A 15,936-nucleotide genomic window follows, 5' to 3' on the forward strand; every position below is an offset into this window, starting at 1 on the left:
GAACACTCTCTCTCTCCTTTATATCTCTCTCTCCCCGCACTCTCTCTCTCCCTGTCTTCACTCCACCCCCGCACCCTCTCCCCTGCGCGCACCAGCCCCAGCCACCCCCACTCACCTCGCCGTCAACCGCCACTTGCCGACCTGGCCTCTGGCTCCGGAGAGCTTTCCCCCAGGCGCCGACCCCCCCCGGCCTCCTCTCTCCCCGAGTTCTCTCTCTCTCCCTTTTCTCTGTGCGCGGCCAACCCAGCTACCCAGTCACTTTCGGCGGCTTTTCCATCGACCCCGACCACCGGCGACCTCCCACGTCGGCCGATCAGCTCAGCCGGCCCTCCTCCAGCCTGCCCAGCCGCGCGCACAGGAAACCCAGAAAACCAGCAGCTTGGCTCCCCTTGGTCTCGTTGGATTCTGACCAATTTCCGGCGCCAATCACCTCCATTTTAGGTGAGTTTTCTTCCTCTTCTATTGGGCTTTCACTTCCTTTCGTTTTGTAGTGTAAAAACCTTAGATTTAGAAACTTAAATTTTTGGATTATAGGGCCTTTTCGAATTTCCTTGGATTTCTGATTTGGGGGTTGTTAATTAGTGATGGTTTTTAACAAATTTCATCTCTAGGAAACCTATTGGATGTTTGGAATTAAAGATTTGAGTAGAATTGAGAAGTTGGATTTGCAAGGGTTGGAACCCATTTCGGGTTTGCTAAGGATTGGCTGAGTTTTGTGGTGATTTTTGGGGTGGAAGAATAAGTAAAGTTCGGATTGCTTTTGGTCAGTGTTTGGGTGCTCTTCGGTTACCGAAACTAACCTTAAAATAAATCGCGGTTTTGTGCGTAGGCTATATTATATTTATGTTTTTATATTCGGATTGAGTTTGGGTAGAGCCGAGTAGTTTTCGAGGAAGGAGGGAGTGTTTAATTTGGGATTTTTGGTGAGTACGTAATTGAATCGTTGAGATGAACAAGTAAGAGGCGTGATGTTAGGTTCGTTCACACACACACACCCTAATTGTGGTTGAGTCGAGATTAATGATATACCATATGGTTTTATTTATAGTGAGACGACCGTAGGTCGAGACGATCCGGTGGAGAGTCGAAGCTAAGAATTTTATACTGTGAGTGGACTTTTATTTGTGAAAGCATTTTATGAACCTTATGAATTTACTTATTTGATTATCTCGAGTTTTAATTGAGAATGAGTAAATCAGAGTGGACTTTCGGGTTTTCTAGTAAGAGTATAGAAATTTATTTATTTTATTAATCTTAATATCTTGAATCTGATTTGGGATTTGGTGAATAAATGTTGACATATGGATTTAAAGTTCTTTTGGGAAAGTACAATGACAATTTATTTTTGGAAGTGGAAATGTTGTGAATTGAAAATGCAAGTACTGATCGTATGAGCCTGCTCGTGCGGAGCGACCCTCCGTACGAGATTGTGGCCAGGATGTGAGCCTGCTTGGCGGAGCGACCCCTCCGTACAAGATTGTGGCCAGGATTTGAGCCTGCCCGTGCACGGGATTGTGGCCAGGACAATGTTTACAGTACGGGTATAAGTATAGTGCGAATTTTAAGTATAAATGTTTTGAGAAAATCAGCTTACAAAGATAATTTCAGTTCAGAGTTGATATTTCTCAGCTTGAAAAGTTTTATTGCTCTTTTTTCAATGTATCAAGGTTTATTTGAGATGATTTAAAAAAAAAAATGGATTTGCTAAATGGTTTTAAAGTTGGGGGATTGCAAAGAATGATTGTGAAATCTTAGAGATTCTTATTTTAAGATTTCTAAAAGAATAAATAAATTTTATGTTTCATTTTTTTTAAATCCGTCCACTCACTGAGTTTGTCTCACAGTTTTTCTTGTTTTGCCTTAAATTGTTTCCCCCCAGGTAGTAGGTGGTGGAGGTCGAGCCAAACACGTCGAGGCAGTTACATCCATATTCCTTCTCGGACCAGTAGGCGTCATTCTATTTTTCGATGTAAAAATTTCCTTGTAATAGAATAGCAGGTCTGATAACCACTCTAAATATTAAGTTGGATTCTCTGTGAAATTGTTGGGTCTGAGACCCTATTTGGTTGTGGTAGAGGTGGTTGCTGTTTAGAACTGTTTTTAACAGGTTTTGAAAAGTCTGGGTTAGTCCATTTTCAGGGGAGGTTCTGCCGAATTTTCGGTAGGATTTTCCTTGATTTTGGATTCCCGCAGGATCCCTCCGGGTTTCAGGGTGGAATCTGGGGGCGGTTCTGTCACTAACAATATGGTCATAATGATCTGGGTTGCGAGGCTTATCATTGTCATCCAAAAAAACCAACATATAGACGTGCGAGAGACTCTGTTTTTGAAATTCAATTATGTATGCATAAGCAACTACTTTGCCTAATACATCTTTGTCAGTGATGTCTTCCTTTAGTTGCTCAAGTTTTGCACGAAATACTTTAGTTAATAAGTCAGGACGATCTTGAGGCATTTGGCTAGGGAGTAATTCACTCTTAATTTCTTCCCAACTTGGATTACATGTCATAGTAATAAAAAGATCCGGCTTGCCATATTTTTGAACCAAAGTCATTGCGTCTAGATACCGCTGGTACATGTCGCACAAGCTTCCTACAAATGATGATGGGCGAATGGTTCTACAACCGATGTTACCTAGTCCAATGTGAATTCCATCAAATTATTATTTTATACATACGTTGACTAATGATATATATCTCAACATGGTGATAAGAGATTCTTACCTGCATTGGTTTCCCCTATATTTAAAGAATCCTGAAGTCCTCGATAAAGGTCGGCGCGAATTGTTGATTGTGGCGGACCCATATGAGTTTCCGTATTTCAATTTTGACGTAATTATCTACAACATATTGTTGGAGGAGCCGCCCCCCTCGAAGTAAAAGTGACGAATCACCTTGGCGGATCTGCAAAATCAAACTAGATAATAGTTAATGTACTTGATGGTTGGTATAAATTAATGTAATATGATCGATTAACTAACCTGAAACATGTATGCATAGTAGTCAGCACATGATAGTTTTTGTCCTTGATTATTACGAATATTACTATCTCACCCATATGTCTCGTAGGTAGTAATAATGGATATTGTAAAGGATCATAGACCCCAATCGAGTCTTGGACATGCATAAGTCCAGTACTAATTGAGTTAACAATAATTTGTCGACTATGTGGATTAGCAACTTCGTCCCCTCCTACTATAATAACAGCAATCTGAGATGCAGATGGAAAATTGTATTGACGCCTATCTGGAGGTTTTTCTTTTATGATGAGCCTACAACTTTGCAAATCTCTTCGTTGTGCAAGGCTGTGAAATGTATGAACAAATAGATTGTGCACATTCAAGATTCTTTGTATCCTTTCAACCACAATCCTATCTGATTGTTGATTTTCAATCTCATGCGCTGTATCGTATATATAAGTCTGCAGAAATCACGATCTACTCCCTTTGATTGGTAAAAAATTACCAATTTTATGATATATACCACCTCGAGCGCGAAATGTATAAATTTCTCGCCCTCCAATATTTATTGTATCATCAACATGTACTCTCATTGAAGTGAATGAGAAAACATGATTGTAGGCTTGCATATTTTGCCAGAAGAGTCTGCCCTCATTTTTTTTGTTCAGAAAAAAGATCAACCATTTCCGGTGGAAATTGAAATGGAGGCAGGACAATTTTTCCTTTCAAGCAACACATATGGAACGTCTCTCTGTGGAATAATAGTGCAAAACACTTCGAACATGTGGTTGGTGTAGGTAGTTGAAAAAGTTGGGACACACGCATATACTCTCAAGATAATCTCGAGCACAATTATAGTTTCTTCGACTCCTCCGTCTTTGTTGGACCCGTTGCAGTGTATTGTTGTGTTGCCTCTCTTGACCATCTATTGTATCAACACATACCTCTACATTTAAACACCCAATATTCATATTTAAGTTGTTGTTCATCATGAGAAATAGGTAATCGTTCTTATTTAATTATGAGTTACACATAAATAGCTCACCGTGAGAAGCAAATCTCAAATTAGTTCCACCAGACACTTGCACCCCATGTGAACGTGACAGTTGTCTTATGTGTGTTGATAAATGTATTCTAGTAGACTAATTAATTACCAGGATTATTGATTTCGAATGGAATGCTCAAACTCGCACTTTCATGTTCACTATGAGGAGCCGGCCCCACATTAGTCTCATTAGACACTTGAGACCCATGTGATCGTGCCAATTGCCTTATGGGTCTCAAATGTATTCTATTAGAGTCGTCACCATGAGTATTGATTTCGGATGGAACTTTTGAACTCGTAGCTTCAAGCTCCACTTGTTCTATTCCTTCGATTCAATTTGAACCAAATGAGTGCATGCTTCATAATATTGTCATTTTTTTTTTTATTAAGTCTTAGGAGATTGGTTAATTATAACCTAAGTTACGAAATCTGTCTGAAGTCACACCCAACTTGGTATACATCTTGTAGTGATGAAGGCTTAAATAATTCAGTTGTACCTATCTATATGCATAAGACAATATTGATTGTGACCAGATAAGCGATTCATTATTACATTAATTTTTATCGAGTGTAATATTAATTATTTTGGTCTTACTGTTGGTATCTTATTTTCAACTAATTACTGTTGTTAGTTGGATTAAAACATTAAGAATTACATATAAAGCAAATGCTTATGAAAAAATCATAGTTGTATAGAGATATTTTTAATAAATATCTATTTATAAGAAATAGTAAAAAATGCAAAATCGTGGAGCTCATACTATGAAATAATTCTTTAAAAAAAAATACTTGGACCTTTTTCTACTCCATTACTTGAACCTGCCCTTATATTGTAGTCACGCAGATTTTCAATGGGTCGTTTTTCTCGAGCCAAAGTGCATCGTCACTGTCACGCCCCAAAACCCGGGTACGTAATAGAGGCACCCACCTTGAGAATACCTGAGACTACAACAACCAATCCCTCGGTGTTATAATCCCAAGTTTTCACAAAATAGGTTAAGCTTTTTAGTTTAATAAAATGGGTTGGATCAGAGTGCTTGAGTTTGCAGCGGAAAATTAATTCAGAAATAATTAATTCATAATTAAACCAACCCTCGGAGTTACTATTGTTTAGAGTAACTTCAAAGAAACTGTTTATATAGACTCGATAATTCAAAAGTAGACAACCCAAGAACTCAGTGTATATACAGGATATGACCAAGGGTATATAAAGATAGTAAAAGGTCACCAAAGACCTGCCCAAAAAAAGATACTGACTAAACAGGAACACAAGAGTTGACAAGCTCAAGACCGCACCACCACTCCCTTAATCGAGGCCGTCAAAGTCCACACGCGCAGCACCTAAGAGGGAGAAAAATAACAATGTAGGGGTGAGCATCACATACGTTCATTGCTCCCCCTCATGGAACTCCCTGCTAGGTTTGAAAAATAGTTTGAGATAATTTAAAATTAAATGCACAACACAAACCAGTTGTCAAGCTTTGTAAAACGAGTAGCATGCTCATACAGTTTTCAAAATACAGTTTTCCAGGCCCAAGTTCAGAATCATATATGTTGACCAGCCGTTAGGGCTAACTACCCTCTCACAAAAATATAACAAAGTCCTGCAGTCATTTGACTAAGACAGGGTAGCGAAAGTGGCCATTTCATGGTTATACCGCCTAGACTGGCCTCCCAAGAAGGACAATCGACCAGTCCGTCCGTACAACCCCTCATGAGGTTTTGGGGATCGAAACCCATGGTCTACCGTAAGGGACCTTTCACTCTCAAGTCAAACACAATAACAATCTCACAAGAATATGCATAACAGTCATCATTCTCATCATCATAAAACCAAGCAGATATGCCACTAAAAACCATGCATCTTTATCACACAGTATTTATTATATAGTACATGCAGGAAATCCACTAGTCAGAGTGTGTTGTCCCCCTACCTAGCGTCCAAAGCTTTTGCCTGTTCTCGAGTACAAATCACAATTTGCCACGTCGCAACGATCTCTTTTAGGTAACTGGAGTTCCTAGTTTGACAACAACTAATGTTAAAAACGGTCTTCACGTAAATCGATGACCTTGTCTGTTAAGACCAGGTATAATTCAGAGGTTTGGCACTAGCGTAACTGCTAGGCTTCTCTGAATTTTTAATCCGACATGACCTTGCACCCCGAGGCAAATAGTCATGTCAGACCGTGTGGTTTCTATATCTATTTTAATTTATTGTCGAGGAGGTTGATCAGATATGAATCTACAACGTGACCAGGTCAGTGCATGGGGAAACTAAGAGAGCTCTGGCTCAGTACCCAACGCCTGTATGCTCATGGACTGACCTTAGTCATCACGTTATTTGGTTGCCACTGATATGGCCTCAATATTTATTAAGTTCATTTGATAACAACAGTTAAACGACGTTCCGTCTATAACCACAACTTAAATAACATCAGATTAAATAAGCTGGGTTAAGGGTATACCTGTTGAAGACTTTCCACGGGCAGAGTCTCGGTACTACTAGACTTGCTAAGTAACAAGATTAAAAGAGCCTAATTAACAAGAGATTAATCTAACAAAATTTTTGCAGAAGTTCGACAGGGATCAAGAAATTACCTATGGAGCTCAAAAATGATTTTTTTAAAACTTCACCAAAACATAGCCTTCACACTACTAGAATTGAAGAGCTCGTCGCCACGATCGCGTAGGCAAAATCGGATCGTCGATCGGAGCTCCAGAACTCAAGATAAACTCAAAACAAGATTGAAGAAAAGAGAGAAATGAGGAGAGAGGAGAGAAGCTCTCTCTTGGGAAACGTGCGGCTGAATTGTGAGGGATCAGCTGGGGGGTTATGCCACTATTTATAGCGAGAGAGAGTGAGTCAACTCGGTTAACTCATCCGAGTTGACCGGGTTGACTCAAGTCAACCGTCACAATTTGGGCCAATGAGAAGGTGACACGTGGCATGTGCACTAACACTTGGCTGCACATGCAGCCATCAGATCTTGCTGCCATGCAGCGATGGACGCTCTAGATCGTGCCACGTGGCGCGATCTGGTGATTTCCTATTTTATTTTATTTTTCCTATATTCCCCAACTTCAAAAATTAATTAAAAATAGCTCGGGACTCAGAAAAATACCCCGAAAAATACTACGGACTCGTATCGACTAGTACTAATTAACTATGAGGTCAAATTACCAATTTGCCCTTAGAAAAATTTCAAAAATTTCAAGCTCCACAAACTAAGATAAAATGCTTTAAAGAAAAAGAAAATTTAGAAAATTCATAAAATAATCTCCTGGACTCGGAATAATACGAGACTTGCACCGTTGGGTTTGTGAGTAAAAGTACTATCTTTTAAAGGTCTAACTTGGGTCAAAACCCTAGTCAAAGTTGGTCAAACAATTAAAGCTCAAGGTGAAAAAATTAGATTTTCTAACAAATAAATTCTATAAAAATTTTAGAAAATAAGGAAAAATTCGAAAATAAATTTGAAAATTTTCGGGTCTCACAGTCGCGCTAAGTAGGCCTGATATTCTTCAGAAGTCAATGAGTGTCGCCATTCGCGATTACGATTTCATTGTCGATCCATTAGTCTGTTATGGGAGTTGTGTACGTACAACTTCTTGTTCCTATAAGATTACACAAAATGCAAAAGTTGTATAAGTGTTCTACTCTTTGTAGAAATGTCGATATTTTGGAAAGCATATATATTGTGTGTATCTACCATGTTAAAAAAAGCTAGAAAAATAATCTTGGATCTAGAGTTAAATTTCACATTTCCATCTTCTATATTCAAGAACCATAAAATGTTAAATTATAATAAGTATTCAACTTTGTATATGCATTTTATGTCATACATTAGCATAAAATACATGTAGGTTAAAATAATTGTTTTCAATAGTGTGGTATACTCCTAACTTATGAGTGCATCACACCTTAATTTATGTAGGTTTATTGTCCTATTTTATGCTGGCATTTTCCTAAATATATAATTGTAGATTTTGATGTCATAGTAGTGCGGAGCAAATTTTAAAAAAAAAAAAAAACATGAAGAGAAAGAGAGGCATTGAATTATCCCCCCTTTGTTTTTTGGTCACTCTTTTTTTTATTTTATAATTTGAGAAGTGCATAAAATTTCTTTAAAATATTGAAAACCAAAAAATATTATTTTAATTTTTAATTAAAGCTGTTAACTACGATTTTTTTAAAATTAGTAGTTTTTTTTTTTATTAAGAGGGAAGGGGGAATCGAACTTGGGTGCAGAGGGGCAAATTCTACGGCTCTTCCAATGGCAAAATTAGTAGTTCATTTGTAAATAGATTTATTTTGGAAATAATGGAGACAATCTATTTTTGTGAACACACAATAAAAAAATTTCAAAATTTGATAGTAGTGTCAATTCTACCAATATAATTTAAAGTTTTTGAACTAAAAGTTTTCTTATTAGATGGTAAATTAATTCATTGAGATTAATTTGTTGCATGGATCAAACTTTCATTGTCAATGGTTACTTTAATCAATTTTTTTTTTTTTTTTGAAAGGTCTTGTGATGAATAATTGGAAGGGAATTATGAAAAGCACAATCACTGCAGAGTTTTGATTAATTCCACACTACAAACTAAATCATACGACTCACCTAAACAATGATGCACTAGATGTCGACAGCACAATATGAATTATGTAACTGCTCACATTAAATGAAAGAATTTTTTTAGGAACATAATGGTCATGTCGTTTCCTCATATACCAATCTTGTTAAAGTTTCATAGCATGACATTCTATTTTTTTTATTACATTCGTTTAGCCATGTTCATGGTTTACAGTTTGCAATAGGACTATAAACTTCTTCTAAAATTGTAAATATATGGACATTAGTGTGAGGCGACCATGTATGCAATTGTTATGAACATCAAATTTATTCAATATACCAAGAGATTTGTGTTTAACGTGGGTTCAAAGTAATATTCTCAAGTACAATTGAGACTGAAATTTAAAAGTTGTAAAATAAGCTTTGAACTAATATTTCACATACAAATACCCTAAAGCTTCATATGAAGGTCCAACTCGATCACCCACCTTAAATTCAAGATCCTTCATGCGTGTATCCGCATAGCTCTTTTGTCGATCTTGAGCCGCTTTCAAGCTGCTCCTAATAACTTGTACCTTCTTTGATGTCATCTGTACAAATTTTGGCCCAATAAGTTTTCTCTCACCAACTTCATCCCAACAGATAGGTGTCCTACACTGTCGCCCATACAAGGCCTCATTAGAAGCCATACCGATACCCGAGTGATAACTGTTGTTATAGGCAAACTCCATCAATAGTAGATGAGAATCCCAAATGCCTTTAAGCTGTAGTACACAAGACCTCAACATGTCCTCCAAGGTTTGTATAGTTCTCTCAGATTGTCCATCGGTCTGTGGGTGAAAGGCAGTACTAAAATGTAACTTTGTACCCAAAGCCTGTTGTAAGCTCTCCCAAAACTGAGAAGTAAACCGTGAGTCTCTATCCGACACAATAGACACGGGGGCACCATGCAATCTTACAATCTCATCCACAAATAATTTCGCCAGTTTGTCCAAAGGGTGAGTCTCGCGAACGGGTAGGAAATGTGCAGACTTCATGAGTCGATCAACAATCACTCAAATACCATCGTGCCCATTCTGAGTATGTGGAAGTTTGTATAGAAAGTCCATGGTGATGTGCTCCCACTTCCACTTGGGAATCGGAAATGGCTGCATAAATCCTGAAGGCTTCTGGCGTTCCGCTTTTACTTGTTGACAAATCAGACATCTTGCAACAAATTCTGCTATTTCTCTTTTCATTCTTGGCCACCAATAATGTTCTCTGAGGGTACGATACATTTTGGTGCTACCCGGATGCATGGCATAAGCTGAATTGTGAGCCTCCTCCAAGATGTCCCTCTTGGGCGCCTCATCTGCCGACACACATAACCTCGTACTCATGACCAAAACTCTGTCATCTCTGACTGTATAAACGGCTCTCAATCCACTTCCTGCTTCATCAACACGGAATCTTGAAGCTGTGTCTCTCGTACCTTATCAATCAACACTGGTCTTCTCGAAAGCTAGCTAACAAGGCTCCAAAACAATCTACATCCAAGGTAGCTCCTGAAGTCCTCAACTCAACTAATAAAGGCAAGCGTATCGCCTTAAGATGTGCCAAAGAGCCTGAAGTCTTCTTACTAAGAGCATCCGCCACCACATTAGCTTTTCCAGGGTGATACTCAATAGTGCAATCATAATCCTTGATCGACTCTAGCCACCTTCTCTGTCTCAAGTTCAATTCTTTTTGAGTGAATAAGTACTTGAGGCTCTTATGATCAGTGAAGATCTGACAAGTCACTCCATATAAATAATGCCTTCAAATCTTAAGAGCAAACACGACTACTGCAAGTTCTAAATCGTGGGTCGGATAGTTCAACTGTTGCTTTTTGAGTTTCCTAGAAGCGTAAAAAACTACCTTACCATGCTGCATCAACACACAACCTAGGCCTTGACGTGAAGCATCGCTGTAAATCACAAATCCACTGCTGCCATTATGAAGTGTCAAAATAGGGGCAGAAGTCAGTCGGTTCTTAAGCTCTTGGAAACTCTGCTCACACTGACAGAACCGCCCCCAGATTTTCACTCTGAAACCCGGAAAGGTCCTGTGGGATCCAAAATTAAGGAAAATCCCACCGAAAATTCGGCAGAACCTCCCCTGAAAATGGACTAACCAAAAAATTTGAAAACCTGTAAAAGCACTTCTAAAATATCAACCACCTTTATCGCAACCAAAAAGGGTCTCAGACCCAACAATTTCAAAGAAAAACTATCTTAAAATTTAAGTGTGGTTATCAAAGGCACTAATCTATTATAAGAAATTTTTACACAATGAAAATGACGCCTACAAGGTTTGAGTAAAGATATGGACGTATATGCCTCGACGTGATTGGCTCGACCTCCACCAAAGCTACTACCTGGGGGAAAACAATTTAAGACAAAACAAGAAAATTGTGAGATAACTCAGTAAGTGGACAAGTTCAGAAAACAAAACATAAAATTAGATTATCTTTTAAAAGTCATAAAATAAAAACCTTTAAGACCTTACAATCGCTCTTTGAAATCCCCCAGCTTTAAAATTATTTTCAAAATCTATTCTCAAACGTCAAAGGAATTATTTAAATACATGATAGAGGCGTTAAACAAGTAAGAAGTCGTTCTTTAACACTTTCTGAGTAAAAGTATTCTGTAGCACCATATTTAAGAATCCAAATTAACATAAAAAGAAATTTCCTCCTTAAACTTATATCATATAAAATTCTCGAAGAGGGGAATGAAGTTTCATCGTACTCAAACCCGTAACTACAGACAATGTCCTGGCCACAATCCCGCGCACGGGCAGGCTCAAATCCTGGCCACATTCTCATACGGAGAGGTCACTCCGCACGAGCAGACTTGTATCCTGGCCACAATCTCGTACGGAGGGGTCACTCCGCACGAGCAGGCTCACCTCCTAGCCACAATCTCATACGGAGAGGTCATTCCATACGAGCAGGCTCGTATCCTGGCCACAATCCCGTGCATTTTACACAGGCAGGCTAGTCCGATCAAAGACGTGCACTTACACAACAGTTTTAAACTACTCTTTAAATCTCTACTTTCCTTTGAAATGAAAATCCCTTTTCCTTCCCCTCAACACACTCATTAATAAACTCAAACTCTAAAGTGTCATTATTTCGAATAAATTTAATATTCATAAAACCATTCATAATATCTCAACGCCACACAAAATAATTTCTTGAAGATGAGAAATCAACTATGAGATTATCACACCTTTTACTATCAACTCAAGGCTTACTCAAAACTTTGAAATCGATTTATTCTCAATAAAATTCTTGTATAAAATCATGTTGGAAATCATTTATCTCTCACGGCTCTTAAAACCAAGTTAATTCATCAATCTCATATGAAAAATCATTTAATAAAACTTAAGGTAAGAACATTAACTAACTAATGAAAATATATATACTCTGAAAATCATAAATCATTTATAACAAGTCCAGTCCCAAAATATTTTAACTTAATCCATACTCAAATTCATCATTTCTCAATTAATACTCAAGATAAACAAATAATCCAACCATAAAGTAAAAAAAAAAAAAAAATTTCTAGAACAAAAGTCCACTCACTAATTTGGGAAGTTTAGCTCCGATCCTCCGTCGGATCGTTACCCGCCACGGCAATGTCGCCTATAAAATAGAACCATAAAAACGATGAAATAAGGATTTAGACTCTACTCAAGGACGTTTCAAAGTGTGCGTGTGTGATGCCTAGACGTTCCACCAATTCTGTAATTTTCTAACGGTTCATTTATAATTTCTCTTAAACCCCATACACTTAAATTCATCCCGACTCAAAATCAAACACCACCCCACTCATTTTAAATTCGTCAATTTTATCACAACAAACCTTATATATATACTTTGGCCGGGGTTCGTCCGGGAGTTCCTTCGGTACTGACAAGATGTCCAATTACTGTCCAATTTGGGGTTTTATCACTTTCCAGCAACTTCAACTCATCTAAACTCCATAACCAACTAAAAATAAACTTCAATTTCATATTATTTAAAGAATTTGACAGCTAGGTGGTCGGAACCACCGTCGTCCCCACCCAAAGTGGCCTTGTCTAGACCAAAAGTCACCAATTCTTCAAATTTCTTTAAATTTCTAAATCTAATAATCAATTAAAGGTTCATAAGAGTGAAAATTACCCAAAAACGCTCAAGAACACCTCTCAAAACTAAAATTTTAAGGGAACCCGAAATAGGTACAAGCCTTACATATTCAACTTCAGAATTTTTCAAAATTGACCAACCATACCTTAGGGGAAAGAGAGCCCATACCTAGAGAATCAATTTTTGCCGAAAACGCTGGAATCGGCAGCGGAAGCCAGCGGTGGAGCTTGGCCTTTCCGAGGTATCTCTGCATGCAGAGGAGGTGGCCGGCCAAGGGAGGCTCGGGGGAAGGACGACCGGCCCCTGGGGCTCACGCCAGTGGCCTCGCACCGCCTGGAAATTGGCCGGACCACTGCCTCCAGTGGTTAGGCCGCGCGCACACAGAGGAGAGGGAAGAGAGAGAACTATCGGGGAGAAAGAAAGAAACCGGGGGAGGAGAGAGAAAGAGAGAGAGAGAGAGAGAGAGAGAGAGAGAGAGAGAGAGAGAAGGAGAGGGCTGGGGCGGTGGCGTCGCCGCCCCCTGGCCGGACGGCAAGGGAGGGAGGCTGGAGAGAAAGAGCTCCGGGGAGAGAAAGAGAACCAGGAAGTGTGTCGTGAGTGAGGAGAGACAAAAGTCAATTTTTAAAACTGATTTTTGGGTTAAAAAAAATCGTTAAATGAAATTTTACATAATTGCCCCTCACTTCAAAAGCCCGTAACTCGGATCGACGTGTGCTTCATGTCTACGAACTCATGGACTCGAGACCTTCCCAACAAGCCCAAAGTCAAAATCAAAAATCCACAAATTTTAAAAGTCAACTTTCAAATCAAGTCCAATTTAAAACGAAAATTAAAAATTAGCCCAAAATTTTTAAATTTCCAAATAAATTTGGGTCGGATCGTTACACACACTCCTCTGTCCACACATACTTCACCCCTTTCCTGGTCAACCGTGTAAGAGGTGCTGCTATCTTGGAAAACCCTTCTACAAAACGACAGTAATAACCCGCCAAACCAAAGAAACTCCTCACCTCGGTTACACTAGTAGGTTACTCCCAATTCATAACTGCCTCAATCTTCTGTGGGTCAACAAAATCACCCTCAGTTGAAATCATATGCCCCAAGAATCCTACTCTATCCAACCAAAATTGGCCCTTGCTGAACTTGGCATACAACTGATGCTCTCTCAAAGTCTGCAAAACCGTTCTCAAGTGCTCCACATGATCTATGTCACTCTGAGAATACACCAATATGTCATCGAAAAAAACAATGACAAATCGATCCAGGTAAGAATGGAAAACCCGATTCATGAGGTCCATGAAGGCTGCTGGGGCATTAGTCAGCCCAAATGGCATGACTAAGAACTCATAATGTCCATATCGAGTTCGAAAGGTAGTCTGGGGTACGTCGATCTCTCTAATTCGTAATTGATGATAGCCCGATCTCAAATCAATCTTAGAGAATACCCTAGCGCCCTGCAACTGATCAAACAAGTTATCAATACGAGGCAAGGGGTATCGATTCCGCACTGTGACCTTATTAAGTTGTCTGTAATCGATGCACAACCTCATATTTCATCCTTCTTCTTCACAAACAACGCTGGTGAGCCCCAAGGAGAAACACTAGCTAGGTTGGATAAACCCCTTCTCTACCAATTTCTGTAATTGAGTTTTCAACTCCTTCAACTCGGCTGGAGCCATTCTATATGGTGCTAAGGAAATGAGTGCCGTGTCAAGAACCAAGTCAATGGCAAAGTCAATCACCCTCTCCGGAGGCAAACCCGGAAGGTCGTCCGGAAAGTCCTGTACCACAGGTATGTTCTCAAGTCTCACCTCACTAGCTCGACTATTAATGATGTGGGCTAAGTACCCTGTACAACCCTTCTGTAACAGACGTCTAGCAATTAGATCTGAAATCATACAAGATGGAAGGATTCTACACTCACCATGAAAAACAATCTCTGGTCGCCTTGGAGGTCTGAAAGTCACTATCTTCCGAAAACAATCAACAGAGGCATGATGAGCAGCAAGCCGATCCATACCCAATATAAGGTCAACATAAAAAATGTCCAAGAGAATCAAATTTGCCTCAAGTTCATAGCCGTCAATTACGATGAGGTAACCTCTAAAAACTTCACAAGCTAAGAGTGAAACCCCGGCTGGTGTAGCTATAACTAACTCAAATTCTAACGGAGTCAACACCCTATCGGCGGATAAGGCAAATCTACGCGCAACAAAAGAGTGTGTGGCACCCAGGGTCCATCAAGATACGTGCATTTTGTCCAAAAATAGAAATCGTACACATAATGACATCCAGTGAAGCCAAAGTGTCCTGCTGCGTCATGGCGAAGACTCTGCCCTGAGCTCTAGGGTGTCCTGGCTGAACCCTCTACTATCTTCCACCTCTACCAACATCTCTAAACTGTGCTCCACTACTAGATGTGGCACCCCTAGTCTGTAAGGCCTTTTAACCCTTACTCTGGGCCCCTGAAGTATGTCCCTGTTGGGGGGCCGATCTCGAAGAACCTCCATCACCCAGTCGTAGCATTGGACACTCCCTCATAAAATGGCATGTCTGTCCACAATGATAACACTCAAAGCTGCCTATATAACACATCCCATCATGATATTTGTCGCAAGAACTACACAGAGGACAGCCTGTCCCATGAATCCGACTACCCTAAGATCCACTCAATCGTGCTGTGCTACGAGCTGAGCTACCCGCTAACTGATGGCTAGAACTCTGACTGTGTCCAGAACCTCGGCTACCCACTAGCCATGTCTAGCACCTCTGAAACCACCACTTCCTGAAGAACCTGAACTGAAACTGCCTCTCTTGGATGGTCTTTGTGGTACTCTGATAATGATGACGCCTCGCTTCGCCTCTGCTCCGATCTGATAAAGATCTTTTAACCCTCATAGCAGCTTCTCTCAAAGAGTTAAAAGTATAATAGTTCGCTGCGGTGACCACGTTGCGAATTGAATCTTCAAACCCTACTCAAACCTTGAGCATCTATCAGCCTCATCTGTTACCAGAGCTGAGCAAAAATTGGAGAGCTCAGTAAATTTTCTCTCATACTCAGCTACTAACATAGACCCCTATCTAAGCCTCAGGAACTCAGCCCTCTTCTCATCACAATAAATCCGAGGATAGTACTTCTCGTAAAAGACTCTCCTGAATCTGTCCCAAGTGATCTCGGCCGCAGTGAGTCCCAAACGCTCCGAGT

The 15,936-nt window shown here is 39.6% G+C and overlaps 1 pseudogene; it reads right to left on the reverse strand.

Moving 5' to 3' along the window:
• Positions 1–2,744: 2,744 nt before the first annotated feature.
• Positions 2,745–3,930, reverse strand: LOC147299523 (uncharacterized; annotated as a pseudogene).
• Between the last annotated feature and the right edge of the window lie 12,006 nt (positions 3,931–15,936).

This window comes from Dryas octopetala, chromosome 1 (genome assembly GCF_963921425.1).
Source record: "Dryas octopetala chromosome 1, drDryOcto1.1, whole genome shotgun sequence".
NCBI classification, from domain to species: domain Eukaryota; kingdom Viridiplantae; phylum Streptophyta; class Magnoliopsida; order Rosales; family Rosaceae; genus Dryas; species Dryas octopetala.